At 36.3% G+C, this 14,992-nt stretch overlaps 1 protein-coding gene across 7 annotated transcripts in view; it reads left to right on the plus strand.

Annotated features, from left to right (window-relative positions):
• CDH18 (cadherin 18) overlaps positions 1–14,992 on the plus strand; it is a 495,634-nt gene that overhangs the window by 303,775 nt on the left and 176,867 nt on the right. For 3 of the 7 annotated variants that reach the window (XM_063162451.1, XM_063162508.1, XM_063162480.1), the window contains one exon: positions 13,429–13,508. The gene's annotated coding sequence lies outside the window, so the exon portion shown is untranslated. Of the gene's footprint in view, positions 1–11,817; positions 11,882–13,428; positions 13,509–14,992 lie in introns of those variants that run through there. The other 4 variants (XM_063162461.1, XM_063162489.1, XM_063162498.1 and 1 more) reach the window with 2 other exon arrangements.

Here is a 14,992-nt window from a genome sequence, read left to right on the forward strand (position 1 = left end):
CTTAAATTTAAAAATAACAGCAAGAGGATATTTCCTTTAGCATGCAAGAGGGATCTAAAACATTATTTGATTGTACTTTCCAGACTCAGAAACCAAATTAAAAGTAGCCATCTTTTTTTTTTTTTTCTCAAGAAGCTGACCTCCAATAATTTAGTGCTCTGGGTTAGCTTAGCTTCTGCAAGAGTTGCAAAAACTTTCAGGCATCAAAAGTCACCATCTTGATAATCCATATTTCTATTCAAAAGGCATCAGTATTTTTAAATTAGTGTGCAAAAGGGAATGAAAGAGAAGCTGGAAAAAAAAAATCTATGCGCGCTTCTCATGGGAGAATATCTGCACATGCAGTGTATAGTATAAAGATACAGTGGGGCATTTATTTATTGCCATTTACATTGCCTTTTATTTATTCCCCTGTGTTATACAAATGCAAATTCTTCATCCCAATTATATTTATACTGAAAAATATTTTATTTGTAGAAAAAAAGCGAACCACCAAAACTAAACCTCCATCATACTTTTTATTTCTCTAGCTGACCATCTGCCTGCCACTTGAGGGGGTTGAGTGAATAAAAGAAAATAAAAGGGTATAACAAATTTTAAAAATCCAGTTGGTTTAGGTAAGTGATGTACCTGGTAGGATTTAACAAACCAGTTTAGATTAAATGAATGGTTCTCTTTCTTTTAGTCATACATAGAAGCAGATACAAATGTCACTTGTGTATAACCATATGACACCTCTGAGTAAAATGTTACCTGTCATATTCTATGTGAAATAGGTTTGAAAGTTTTGATGTTTTTATCCACTGGGAGCCAAGAAAAAAATCTATGTGATTTCATGGTATTTAAGCAGTGGATCAAAAAGAAAGAAAAAACCCAGCACCTGAGGTTTCTATTCCCATAGAGTTGTAGGATTAAAATTAATTGTTTGAATTGCAAAAGTGTTTGGAAGCTAGAACAGTTTTTGAGGTTCAGGCAAGTTAATTAGTGCAGGAATAGTTCTTTTCATAACAAATGAGCACTGTGGCATTTTATGTTAGCAGTAGCTGTAATCATCTGTGCTAAGGAGTGGCTTGATTGCACAGAGCTTCATCTTGGTGCAGTCACAAGCCAGCAAAGAGCTGTTCCACGGCATCAGTAATGGTCATGGGACAGACCAGCCTTGGTTCCATAGTGAAAGGCATCTGCTTCAAACCACATGCCCAAAAGGAGAGAGTAGATAAATTCTCTGACCAGCTTAAGGAAGTGTTGTGACTAGGAAAATCATGGAAAATTTACCAAATTTGGTATCTGCTGGAAGGGCAACATAGCATGACAGAGTGCAAGCAATTTAAAGATAGGAAGGATCCTTAATTGCAGTGACCACAAGACTGCAAAGTTTAAAATTCTAAAAAAAACCAAAATTACCAAGGCAAATAGAATTGCATGGACTTGGGGAGAAACACCTTTGGCTTGTTCAGGAATCTTCTTGGCAGGATCCCATAAGAGTCTGAACTGGAGAACAGAACCACCATGGGGAGCTGATAGACCTTTTAAAGACAATATCACCAGTCTGAGTGGTCTATGCCAGTGTGCAGAAAGAAGCCACACAGGTATTGAAGAAGACCCATTGGGGTGAACAGCAGAATCTTGCCTGAAGATGAGCAAAACTAGAATGTACACAGAAGGTAGAATCTGGGATGGGCTTCCTGGTTATTTCCAACCGAGGCATTGCCCAAGCGTGTAGAGGTGATGTTAGGAAAGCAGTAGCTCAGTTGGATCAAGAGCTATGAAAGAAACAAGACTGACTTTTGTGACTACATTGGCAGCGAAAGGCAGCCTAAGAAAATTGGGCCCATTGCTCCAGTGCGGCAGAGGATTTCATGACAAAGGACATGAAAAAGGTCAAGCTGACAAAAAGTTCATGAATTTCAACAAAGGTGAATGCTGAGTCTTGGATCTGGGTTGGAATAATCTGCCATGCAGCAGTATGGGCTCTGTGCCAGCAGGGCAGAAAACATCTTTGCAGAGAAGTTCATGGGCAGGTCTTGGTAAAGAAAGCCAAGAAAAGAAAGACAATTGCATTCTGCAGAATAGTAGTAAGAAAGAAGCCAGTAGGCTGAGGGGGGTAAACCTCTAACTCTATTAAGCACTTGTGGGACTGATCTGGAGAATTGTGTGTGGTTTGAGCACCCTATTTACATAGAATACACTGATGTCTTGGAGCAAACTGAAGAAGCTACTGAGATGGTGGGGGTGATTGGAGTACAGAATGAATGAGAAGAGGTTAAGAGAGCTGGGTTTGTAGAGTCCTAAGAAGATAAGCTGCAGGGAGGGTCTTATTGCTCTCTTCAGATACTAAATGACAGAGAAGTGTACAAAGATGGAGATAGAATCTTAATGGTGCATGACAAAATAGCAAAATACAATAGGTACAGCTGGTGCATGAGAAATTTTGGTCAGAAAAACCATATATATAATGAGAACAGTCAAATAGTGGAACGGGATTCCCACTGTGGTGTGCAATCTCCACATTAAAGATGTGCTAAACTTGACTGGACAAGTACCTGAACAACCTGATCTCCTTGTCCTTACTTTGAAAAGAGGTCCCATGAGACTACATAACTCTACTGCTCTTTGGACACTGCTTAAAATAAGATTGACTGTCAAAAAAAAAAAACAAACCAAAAACAAAACAAAGTGTCATGAGTATAAAATAAATATTTAAAGTACCTAACTTTTAATCTTAAAGTTTGCCTTATTGTTTGAATGTGAAACTTTACTGTATTTTTTAAAAAACAGGTAGAAACTGAAATGCAGCACTGCCACTTTGTTTTTAGCGCAAATAACAGATGTGTGGAAAAGCTCTTGTTAGGAGCTCCTGAGTTCTACCCTCTGTTTTTCAGAAAAATGCTGTATGCAGAAATATTGAGATAAGCACTGAAGATGCTTCTGACTTTATCTGAATTGCACTCTACTGTCAAAAAAATTCAATATTTGCTAATTATTTATGATGGGTCCACAAATTAATGGAATGAAAACCAATCATACAGTGCTGGGGTTTTGACCATATTTTGATTTATCACAGTTGCTGAAAGATCAATACAGCATTTTGTATGACAAATTTTTGTTACGTCAGAACATCATTAAGTGAAAACCATTTTCCTCCATTCTTATTAAAAAAAAATATGACTTTATTGGAAGTAGACCCAGGATTTTAATATCACTTTGTCATTTCACTGCACAATTCAAACAGAAAGAAATAACGAAAATATTCCTAGTTAACTTCAAAATGAATTTCCAGTAAGCATTCTTAGTTACTAATTTTTCTAGCAGTATAAGTGTATTTTCTTTCTAGTAAAATATCTGAATATCTGAGAATATAAATAAATAAACTCCCAGTAGTAATTAAGGCTGACATGGATTTTAACAGAGGCATTGAGGGTTTTTTGTTGGTTTGGTTTGTTGTGATTTTTTTTTTAATCCAGTGAACTGAGTAATATACTCTTATCTGGACAAAATATTCCAATGCTGCTAATTTACTAGGAACTCTGGGCTCTAAGGAAATACATAAATAATAGCCAGAGGTTTATTTCTCTATTAAGAACAAAACAGGCCTGTTTCTCTTTAACTCTAATGATTGTACTGTACTTAGTGTCCAGCCTTTAACAATTTTGTAGATAAAACTTAATTTCTTTCGATGTGCCTGAAGTACATGTATGTATTTATATTATGTCAGTAAAGGAGTATAGGCATTATTTATGCCAATTAAAAGAAAGAAGTATTTATAGAAATTTGTTGATAATTGTTGATACTGAAGTAGAGGAGATATAAATTTTTATGTGTTGTTAACTGCAACTTCAACAGCATCTTGATAAACCTTAGAGGCTTGACTGTCAAAATTGTCAAAATTATAGCCAGGGATACATTAATGGCTGTGGTGTTGTTGTTTTCTACCTTGAGATGGACTGAGGGAGGTGACCTTACTGCGAGATTTATTGTAAGACTTTGTGCAGGACAGAGGATCAGACTGTAGCTATAATTTTACTTCCCATTAGCTGTCAGTTAAAAAATCTGCTGGGAAGATGTCCTATTTACAGATTTCTTTATAGTGCAGCCTAAAATTACATATTTGAGCATATTCAGCTGACAGTTACATGAAAGTAATGATACAGTTGAGAGGAAATAAATACTTTGAAGCCAATGAAACTTAGTTCCATAAGTGAATGGAAATTTTCTAAGAACATGCCCTCCATGGAATGAATATAATTTAAACACAGATGAAACAAGAAATAGTCTTATACATATTGAAGGGCTATTCTAACATCAAGCAGCATGTGATAATTATTTTTTACAGTTTTATTCTTGTGTATTCTGCAATTTTCAGTTTGCATTATTTTACTCAAAACATTGCAGACTAATGACTTTCAGACATGATAGTCAGGGTGTGGTGTACCTGAGAATCCTCTAATAACTTCTTACAAAATGATAAACTTGATTGATTGACTCAACTACTTTGCAGTAATCACTGAGGGTGGAGTGGAGAGGAGGAGTTAGTCGATGGTTGGGAAGATTTTGAAATTGGCAGACCATTTTCTCATTGAGCTCAAGTCAGCTTCATGCTGTGTGAACCAGCAGCCTCTCTGGCTTTTGCAAAAAGAATGTCAAATTCTTTTCCTGAACAATTTCAGTCACAGATGCAAAAACATGGCTGCACAATTCAAGGGCATTTATCTTTGAGTTATACTGAGAGATGGGAATGTCCAGCTCTAAAAGGCATGTAAGCTGTGGGCAAGGAATGGTTTTCTGGATCAGTGAGAATTACATGTTTGGTAGAAACAGTGAATGCCTTTAGAATCTGTCCTATGAGGGAAATTAGGATTGAAATTATTTTACTCTGTTGACCTATAAGGCTCTGGGAGCTGGCATTAGAATATGTAATGATTTTCAGTGATGGAGAATCACTTTATGGAGAGACCCACCCGGACAGCAAGAGAAGCTGGAGCAAGCTTTGTGTGTTTTATTTTTTTCAGGCTTGGGGGTAAATTGATGAAGCTAAAATACTCAAGAAAGGAATGGCAGTCCCTCCCTGTTAACTTAAAAATCAACTAAACAATTGTGAATTGGTACATAATACAGAGGTAAATGAATACATTTTGCAGGGTAGTGTTTTGTTGGGGTTTTTTGGTTTGTTTGTTTGGTTTTTTGTTTTTTGTTTTGTTCTGATTTTGGGGTTTTTTTGTAAATTTTTTGTTTTCTTTGTGTGTACTTTAATTATTTGAGGTACCTATGCAGATATCTCTCTTCTAAGCACCACAGAAGTTGTATTGAAAAAAAGAACTATTTTCTTTTTTTCTTTTTTTTCCCCAGCATATTTTGTTACTGGCTATTCAAGTCTTTGGTCAACATTTTGTCCCTTCTTTTTGATCATAAATTATGAACATAATGTCTAAAGATCCTTATTTGGGAAACTGTTTGAGCAAAAGCATTTGCTTTTTCTCAGGGCTATCTCTGTGTTAGAATATACACTAGGAGGGAGGATAGGTTAACTCCCAAGGTGAGCATTCAAACCAATATCTCGTTTGCATCCCAACTGCAACTCTGTGTTCAGCTAAAAGGAAAACTCATTACCAGGTTCCTCCATCTGACTTGCACACTGTTTAAATAGGAACAGGTTGTGTGATAGCTGTAGCAAAGAACAGGGAAGCAATACAGTGAATATACAAGGAAACTCATCTGTTGTTTGAAATGGCACTTTCCTAACACAAAAACAAGAGCTGTTTCCACATCCTTGAGATTAGAATGGTGACTGCCATCGAAGAGCACCATGTCAAGTCACTGAACTATCTTCCTTGCAGATCTCTATTTTTCATGTGATTTTAGGACTGCATGGAAAACACTGGGAAATTAACGAAGGTAACTGTTTAGTGGAAAAATGTGCAACAATATAAAATAATAAGGAAAAAATACGAAAGCAGGAACTAAGAGAACTTAACCTCTTTGATGACTAATTGTGCTTAGTTAACTATCCCAGTTAGCCACCCTTGTGAGTTAATTATCCTTGCAGATGGTCTTTTCTAGCAACAGGAAAGCATTTTTTAGCTCTACCTTATATAATGTTATTTAGTTATTATCTAAGTGATCTTTATTAAAATAATCTTGAATTATTTTAGAGCCTGTCCCCTAATTATTCAAGCCTGAATTTATATGAGTAGTCCTTTCTTTCTGCATTGCAGCACTTGTAAATGTAGCATGTAAGAACTTTGAGATTGTAAGTATATGGTTTGTGGATTTACACAAACATCTTTGAAAACTTTACACCACTGAAGAACATTTTTAAAAGATTTCTTCCTGCTATATACAAAAAATGATAATATTTAATTTTTGTGTATCTGATCGACATTTTTTGTAGAAATGCTTCAGTCAACAGACCAATTGTGCATTTGAGATTGAAATTATTTTAGAAAGCCAGCTTTGACTATGTCTATTAATAAGTTTTTGCTTACCTTTTTCTGAATTCCTTGAAGGAAATCCTGTTTTATGGAAAGTAGAGATTAGTGTGAAAGAATAATATTTGCAGCTGATTTAAACCTTTACTGCCATTTATGATTCCATTATTTGCTCTAAAACATCTAGATGTCAAACTTCAATGCAAAATCTATAACAGTTATATTTCTACAAAGGTAGAGGCTTAAGTGTTTACCAGAAAATCTTATTGTGTCCCAAAGATTCCTCAAGGTCAACAGCAGTCACTAGGAGATGCTTCTGTTTCCATTGGCCCTGTAGTATCAACTTTGTATATCCATCCTCACTGCAGCCTCAGAGAAGGAGGAAAAAAATCTATGTCTGGAGTTCTTGTTAGGCTGTTCCAGGACCCAGTTCATAGACTTTAAAATCATTAAAGATAGTTTGCTACCCAGTTGCCACTAATCAAACCCAACTAAAGCAAAGTTAAGGTTAAATTCAAGTGCTTGCATCTGTCTATAGCATTCAAAACAGTCTAGACCACATAGTTTATTAGGCTAAAGGGAGGGGCGTTGCAGTATCCTTGCTGCACAAGCCTTGCATCACATTGTTTGTTCCTCATTCCTTGAGCTGAATTATATATATGATGTCAAAATGGCAGGCAATCTTACACTATTTCTGCTTATATTAAACATCAAATTACACTTGCTCAAAAGGTTTGGTAAGGTAATTTATAACCACACTTGGTGGCCTCTTACATTTCTTTGCATGTAAGTTAACACAGTATAATCTGTACTTTAAAACTGTGTGTTGCAAAGATCTCTGTAGAATAACTGAATGATAATATTTCACTGGGACCAGATGTATTATATGCTGAGATCACCCCTATCTACATATAATGTGAAAGTAAACTAACAGGAGCACAAGAAATAGCAACAAGTGTTCATGATATATGAAAATGTGCAAAAACTTGATAAAGAAATTACCAGTTTGTGCTTATTTATTGGCATTACTGCTGAAAATGCCTGCCTGAACCGTGTTAGGTGTCTAATTCTGAAGAACTTACACAGATAAATTGAAGCATTTTGATTGAATTACTGTCTAACTGTACTCTTGATATCAGAACTGTTCACCAATCCCTTTCTCGGTACAATATTTTCTTGAAGATTTAAAATCTATGATACAGAGAAATCATTCAGTTCAGCCATATAGTCTATTTTTCACTAAGGGTTTGCATCATCAGAGCTATATAGAAGATTCTACCTGTGGATAAGTCCCTGGAATTCCCTGCAAGGCTGCACATTTAGTTTACAATTTCTGTATCAGGAGAATGCATATGTTTGCTCTGTAGACAGAGCAGCACTGGCTCTTGAAGGGTAAAGCTAAGTCATGTCATTACATGAATCATTATATTCATTAGCATTCATTGCCAGAGGGATTTTGGTCACTTGAAAACTTTCAATATGTGACAAAAAAAACCCTCACAGAACAGCAGAAACCAAGATCACTTTCCTGTGTTTGAATTCAAGCATAACAGTTCACAAGAGACCATCTAGCATACTTATAGCATATACCATACGTCTGTACACCAGCCTAAGGGAATTGGGCATTAAATATTTTTTTCTGTGAATGATCTGTCATTTGTGTGAACATATTCCTCCCCAGTTGCAGGACTTGGTGTTTTTTCTTGCTGTAATTCCTGGCATTGCTCTCTATCCATTTCCCCTGCCTGTTGACATCCTACTGAGTGGCAGTACAACCATCTGGTTCATCTCGGCTCCCCACACCCACCACTGGTTTTATATCATCTGCAATCTCCAGAAGAGTGGACTATGTCCCATTTTTCAGGTCATTTATGAAGATCTAAATAGTGTTGTGGCACCTGGGGTACAGCACTAGCTTCCAGCTGGACTTTGTGCTGCTCACCACAACCCTCTCTGCCTGGCCCATCAGCCAGTTTTCAGTCCACCTCAGTGCTCTTGCATAACCCATACTTCATCTGCTTGTCTGTGAAGATGTTACAGCAGTGTCAAAAGCCTCCCTGATGAGGATGAAGTAATCAACACCCACTGCTGCCCCCTCAGCCACTAAGCTGGTCTCCTCATTTATTGAAGGGAATCAGGATGGTTAACCACAATTTCCACTTCATAAATCCAGCTGACTGCTCCAGATAATTTGTCTTTCACGTTTCTGGAAAAATTTTCCAGTATTAGATGCTCCATCCCAGTGGTGGAAGTGAGGTTGATAAACCTATAAATTCCTGGATCTCTCCCCTTGTCCCTCTTGAATTTTGGAGTGATATTTGCTTTCTTTCAGTCTTCAAGAACCTCTTCTGGTTGCTACACAATAACCCACCATAGTTGTGGGTGCTTTCTATCAGACTTCATGGGCTTATGTGTGTTCAGAATATTTAAACTTTCCCTAATATGGTTCTTTTCCACCAATGTCTTCCTTACTCCAGACTATACCATTGGAAAAAGAGGCCTGTGATTCCTGAAGACTAGTTTTCCAAAAAAGACAGAGCTGCAGAAGTCATATTTGCCTCAAGGCAAAATACTTAATCAGAAATATGTTGGGCTTGAGTAATTTCATAGAAAGTTTTTGTAGACCATTGCCTGAATTTCTATTAGAGTGTTGTAAATCACAGGTTTTCCAGGCCATGTGGGTGTTATATCCATGGAGTTAGAAGTCTGCCTACACCATGTGTTCATGTCTCAGTGTCATAGCATAAGGCACCAAAGTGCCATTGGGTTTAAAGATTCCTGTGCAAGGAATGCAAAAACAGCCTGGAGGTTTCAGAGGTTACTTTACATCAATGTACTTTGGTTTTTTCCCTTGCTCTGAGAATTTAAAAATACTGATGTCAGATGGTAGCTAATTTTATTTGTTCTGTTCTCACAGTGACTAAACTACACTGAAAAGAGAGTTAAGTGACTTACTTAGCTTGTAAGTGACTTGCTTATTTCCTGTACTTGAAATTTAATGGTTTTATGTTGTGTAAGCATATAGTTAATGTTGATTATGTGTAACCCTTAGATAATGGCTTTCTAAAACCTGCTGCACATTTGCATGGCAAATATATTCCCTGAAATGATTTATAGTTATTCTTTTATACTTCAAATCTTTTTTCCTTTCTCCCAGCCAGTGGAGGGAGAAAAGCTGTCACACTAAAAGCCTGACTTTGTTCCGCACTTGCACATGCAATCCATTTGCTCAGTGGGATTCCAGCAAAGTATAGAAACAAGAGCATCACACCGGGGGATGTAAGCACCTAACAGAGACCTGAAAGCTTCCAACCTTAGGCTTTGCTAAAGGAAAATGATCTTAGTGATCTTACTCTGCTGTATCTCAGGAAATAATTAGAGAAAAATGAAAAACCTTGTCTTCCTCACTTCAAACTTACTTGATAATATATGTCATATTATTTTAAATTGTTATCTGTATCTTGTACTTTCTTCAAGACACAGAAGGCAGTGTTGAACTTTACTTCTTTTCTTAATCTGCCAGGAGCTTTTTTTGTTGGCACAATTGGAATATGAGTTAAATATAACTCCTTGCTCTGCTCAGGGGTGTGTAGCAGACCACAAAATTTAGTGCTATGTGTTCTGCTCTGTACAATGAGCTTTAGCCCGTTTCGCCAGTAAGCCCACTGCAATTACTGAAGCCACTCAAGGAATGAAGCCTCTCACATTTCAAGTCAAGGCTTTGATTGCACCCTATTTTATCTAGCACTTGGTCAAAAGATGTACTGAATTGTTTCAGACACTTGTTTTTTTCTTTAATCATAAGTGAAAGGAATAAGCACATACAGTGTTTGTTTCTCCCTAGTAATAATAACTTCTGTATAGTGGGAGACGTGACTTAAGAAATAATATAAATAACCTTTTCAGAAACAGCATTTCAGCAGTTTAATTTGGTTCCCAGAAGTTGTTTCCTAAAAGTTACCTCTGTCAGTCACTGGTAGGACTGATGAATATACAACCAATCTTTCCTCAGCAAGCACTGAAAATACATCTGTTAGCTAAACTGTTTTCCTTTCTCCTGTGCCCACATTTTATAAATGTTTTAGACTTCCAGAGGATCATTTTGGATCATTCTTTCAGCAGAGATTATAATTAGGGGTATTGTAACTGGATTTGTGATGCTACACTGTAATTTTCAACAGAACAATTGAGAAAATATTAATAATGATCCAAAGCAGATGGACAGTTCGTACTAACTATATTCTTCATTAAGAATTACACAAATTGCAAGGTTACGAAAGACAAGAGCATTCAGCATCTTTTAAGAGATACAACACATGAATATTTTCAAATAAAGTAATTGCTATCTGAAATAATTTAATAAGATTTTTATTTCTGCCCAGGAATAAAATATAAAGCTAAGCCATTTCTGGAAGGTAAGTGTCTAGTCTTGATTAGTAAATATATCACTAACATCAGTAAACTCTTACACAACAAAGAAAGGATGCAGGATGAGGAAGGCAAGCTGGAGACCAGAGAGAAATAAGCAAAGTTAGTGGATTGTTCTAAAAACTAGACAGATGATGCTTAATGCTGCAATAGGGTCTAGTAGAAATTGTGGAGCCATTCTCATTTTAGAACAAACAGATAAATCACTGACCTGAACCCAAAAAAACTGCAGGAGTTACCCTAATGCTTTTAAGCAAAGTTATAAACTCATATCTCTTGCTGTCACTGTGAGAAGGTGAATGTTTCTCTATTTGATTGAAATAAGCATAGTTACATTCACTGATGGATGAGGCATGCTTTTTTTACTAGTCCCATCCAACCTGACCTTGAATGTTTCCAGAGGTATGGTGTCCACAACCTCTCTGAAAAACCTGTTCCAGTGCTTCACCACATCATTGTAAAAAGCTTCTTCCTTGCATCCAGTCTAAATTTACCTTCTCTTAGTTTAAAATCACCATCCCTTCTTTGATATCAACAGGCCCTAGTAAAAGATTTGTCACCACCTTTCTTATAATCACTCAGTGTTATCTGCAGTAGAAGACAGGAGTCTTGCAGCATATCTCACTTGTGCTTTTCCCTGTGATCTAATGGCAAAACTGGTCCATAGCCCCATGGCCTTACTTTTCCTCTTTTGTTTTTCTGTTGGTGATTTGCAAATTCCTTCGCCTTTTTCTCTCTAGGAGTTCTGATAAAAAAGATACAAAAGTATTTCACCCTTTCTATTCCTTGACATTTTTCCCAGGTCTCTTCTGAAATATAGTAGCAATAATATTTTATTTTCCCTGGAATAGCCTTGGGGATCAGAGCACGGAACAACTCCAATAATGTCCTGGTTTGCGCCCCTCTGTTTTGTCCCGACTCCAACTCTGTTTTCATTTTGCAGGAGCACACACAGAAATGCCAAGTAAAACACCTGTACTGGCAGGTGTCATTCTGGAGATGAGAATAATGACATTAAATTGAAATAGGTGAGGAAGGCAAAATAATTAAGCACTTGATTAAGTACTCTATCTTCAGAAAAGAGGCTTTTTTTTTTTTTTTTTTACAGGATCTCTCATCTCTAAATTCAGGTTTCCTGCAGTGCCAGAATACAAATGTGAATAACAGAAAGTTGAAAAAAGTATTACTGCCAATGAAAAAGAAATTAAAAAATTACTTTCTTGATAAAAATTTAATTGTAGCTTGGCAAGGATATGACGTTGGTAGCAGCTCATCTGTGTTTCTGTCCCTTGCAAAGTTACTCAAGTAGAATGAGTAGAGGTTCAGATCTCATTTTATCTGACTGCTGCTTGCATGTAGATTTTACCCCATGAAATTGGGCATGCCTCATTTTTCTGCTTGTAATATGGAAATAATAGCTATTTTCATGCAGGGAAGGTTTCTCTTCAAAAATACATATTTTAATACATTTTTTATTACATTTCCACCTATGCAGTACAGAGGCTGTCTCTTTGCAGTGTGTAAGGAGTGATTCTGCATTGCAGCCCATGAAGGGGTCTTCATGTTGTCTGTCAGTATTGCCACCAGCTGCTGTGAATAGAAAAACATTTTGTAGCTGGTGTGGTCTTGACAAGACTGTGAGAATGATACTGACTTTTAGAAAGCAAACTGTTCCTATTTCATGTTTTAGTCATGATGCATTTTACATACCTTGTGAAACAGAATTGTGCTCAACACGGTGGCATGTCTAATATATATTATGTTTGAAATGACTCTTTAAACTGTAATTTTTTAAGATGCTATCTGGTGTTTTGTAAATGAGGCTTACTGTAAAGGAGGTCCTGCATCACACTAGTGTTATAGGAATAATGCCAGCACAATTTATTTGTGCTAGAATCACAACTATTAATAACTCTGTTGAGCAGCAAATGTTAGCACTGCATTGCTTACTCAAACCTCTGGGGAATGCTAAGCAATCAGCAGCTTTCAGGTACTTCAGAAAATGTGTTTCTTACAATTGCCTTTTTTTTTAATTGCATTTTCTCCAGGGGAAATTTTTAGGTTTTTTATAAAAAATAAATAAAGCAAAAGTGTTTTCAAAGAAGCTTTATTTTGTATCAGGTGTAAACATTTGCATTTGCATTTGCAAATAAAAAAAATGATACTGATATGGTTGATGGTTGTAGACAAACCTTTGCTAATTCTTTAATACAGTTGACCAGAGGAGAATGCATTAGAAAAATATAATTAATTGTTGAGTTATTGAGAGTTCGCAGTTTGATAAAAAGACAAACAATTAAGCTGGCTTTATGCTTCTTTTTTATATTTTTAATATAATTTTTTGGTATTTTTTTTGTTCTTGTTGCCTGAAGATGTTGACTGTGTCCCACCACAGCTCTCCTGAGAAGAGATCTTTTGTTCACATTCTTGTTAGCTGTTATGAGAAAAAGTTGGTGTTAATACCACTGTTACACTGCTCTTTCCTTTCCCTAAGAGATTTTTTCAGTAAAATACCCTCTCCCTCAGTTTCTTGAATTCTGACATGTGTGTGGGTTTTTTTGTTTTTGTTTCCCAGCAGCTAAGGAGGCAGTAGGTTTGATTTGGCAAACCACTTGGAAAAGGAGGAGTGGAGAAGTGCCCTGCAACCATTGAACAGTAAGTGCCAGTTTTACCTGCTATTTTAGCCACAGAAGTAAATAGGACATGCAGATGGATTGGCACGAAACTTTTATAATACTGAGAGGCATACAAAAATGTGCCCACCTAGAAGTATAACTACTGTGAAATACTTCAAAAAGAAGGCCAAGAGATCTGCTTGGATGTAATTATGGATCGGGTCATGAGCAGTGTTGAGGTATACAACGTAAATTATTGAAAGCCAAAACTGAAAAGTACCTTAAGTGGCATTCTGTTAAACTGATTTGGATACTAAGTAGTTTGAAATATTCAATATACAAAGCCTCTAAAATTAGAAAACGCAGTTTGGATGTGTGCACACTACTCTGCCCTTGGAAACTAGGAACTAATTGAATAAAGACATGCCTGTCAACAGTATTTGCATGCTATTAAAAACACTGCTCTGCTATATACTAAAAATGACTGTCAGCTTTGTTTTCAGCATGCTTGTCTGTTAATTTTAATGCTTTTTTGATTCATGTCAAATTAAAATTTCAATTTCAAAATGCAGGTGTTAACTGCTTTCAATTTCTCTACAGCAGAAACTCTCTCTGTAGCAAAAAGCACGATATAATAATGAATATTACAGGATAGATTTGGATGTGAGAAGCTGAGCTATACTAATGAACTCTAATCAGTGAAGCTCAGCCTTAGAAGCATTTAAATGTATTTGTGAGTGTATTATGGACTTAAACTGTTGTTTTAGGATAGTAATACAAGAAAAATATTTAAACCTTACACTTAGTGTATAATGCATTCAAAATTTGATTATTGAACAAATTAGTTTAAAATGAAATTTTTACTTTTCTTGCAATTCAAAATATTGCAGCAGCTGAGGCAGAAGTTCATAGCACTTGGTTGTACTTCTGTTACCTGAGGAAATATGAACATGGCTTTAATATAGTCTAGTGTATTTTTTTTATACACAAGTGCAGGGAAGGACAATGCCATAAGACCCCCCTGACAGTGGAACAAACTGCTCCTTGTATATTTTTGAATACACAGAATATTGATCCTTTTACAGCAGCAAACAGCATGTAGGAAATTAAAAGAACAGTGTCGTATTTTAGTGGAATAGGACTAGCTGGAAAGAGCGTAGAGTATTTTCGTTTTTTTAATGTGGATGTACCTAGGAAGCAGATTAGACCCACTCAAATCAATCTTCTTGTTCACTGTTAGTATATTTATGGCTGTCAGCTATGTTTCACTCTCATTTTTGTACCACGTCTGGCACTCATTTATTTCCTTGGGAAGTCATATGCAGCACAATAGCCAGAGAAATACTGATTCAGCTAAAAGAGATGAAGGGTTTTCTGTCCATTAAGTGAACTAGATTAAATTGAGATGGCAGGAAATGAGAGGAAAACCAGAGGAAGTAGACCACAAATTTGACCATTTCGGAGTGTTGAAGGAAATCCTCTGTCTTGTCTAGCTACAAATTTTTTCCATCCACAAAATTTAGT

Source organism: Melospiza melodia, chromosome 1, assembly GCF_035770615.1.
Source record: "Melospiza melodia melodia isolate bMelMel2 chromosome 1, bMelMel2.pri, whole genome shotgun sequence".
Lineage (NCBI taxonomy): Eukaryota > Metazoa > Chordata > Aves > Passeriformes > Passerellidae > Melospiza > Melospiza melodia.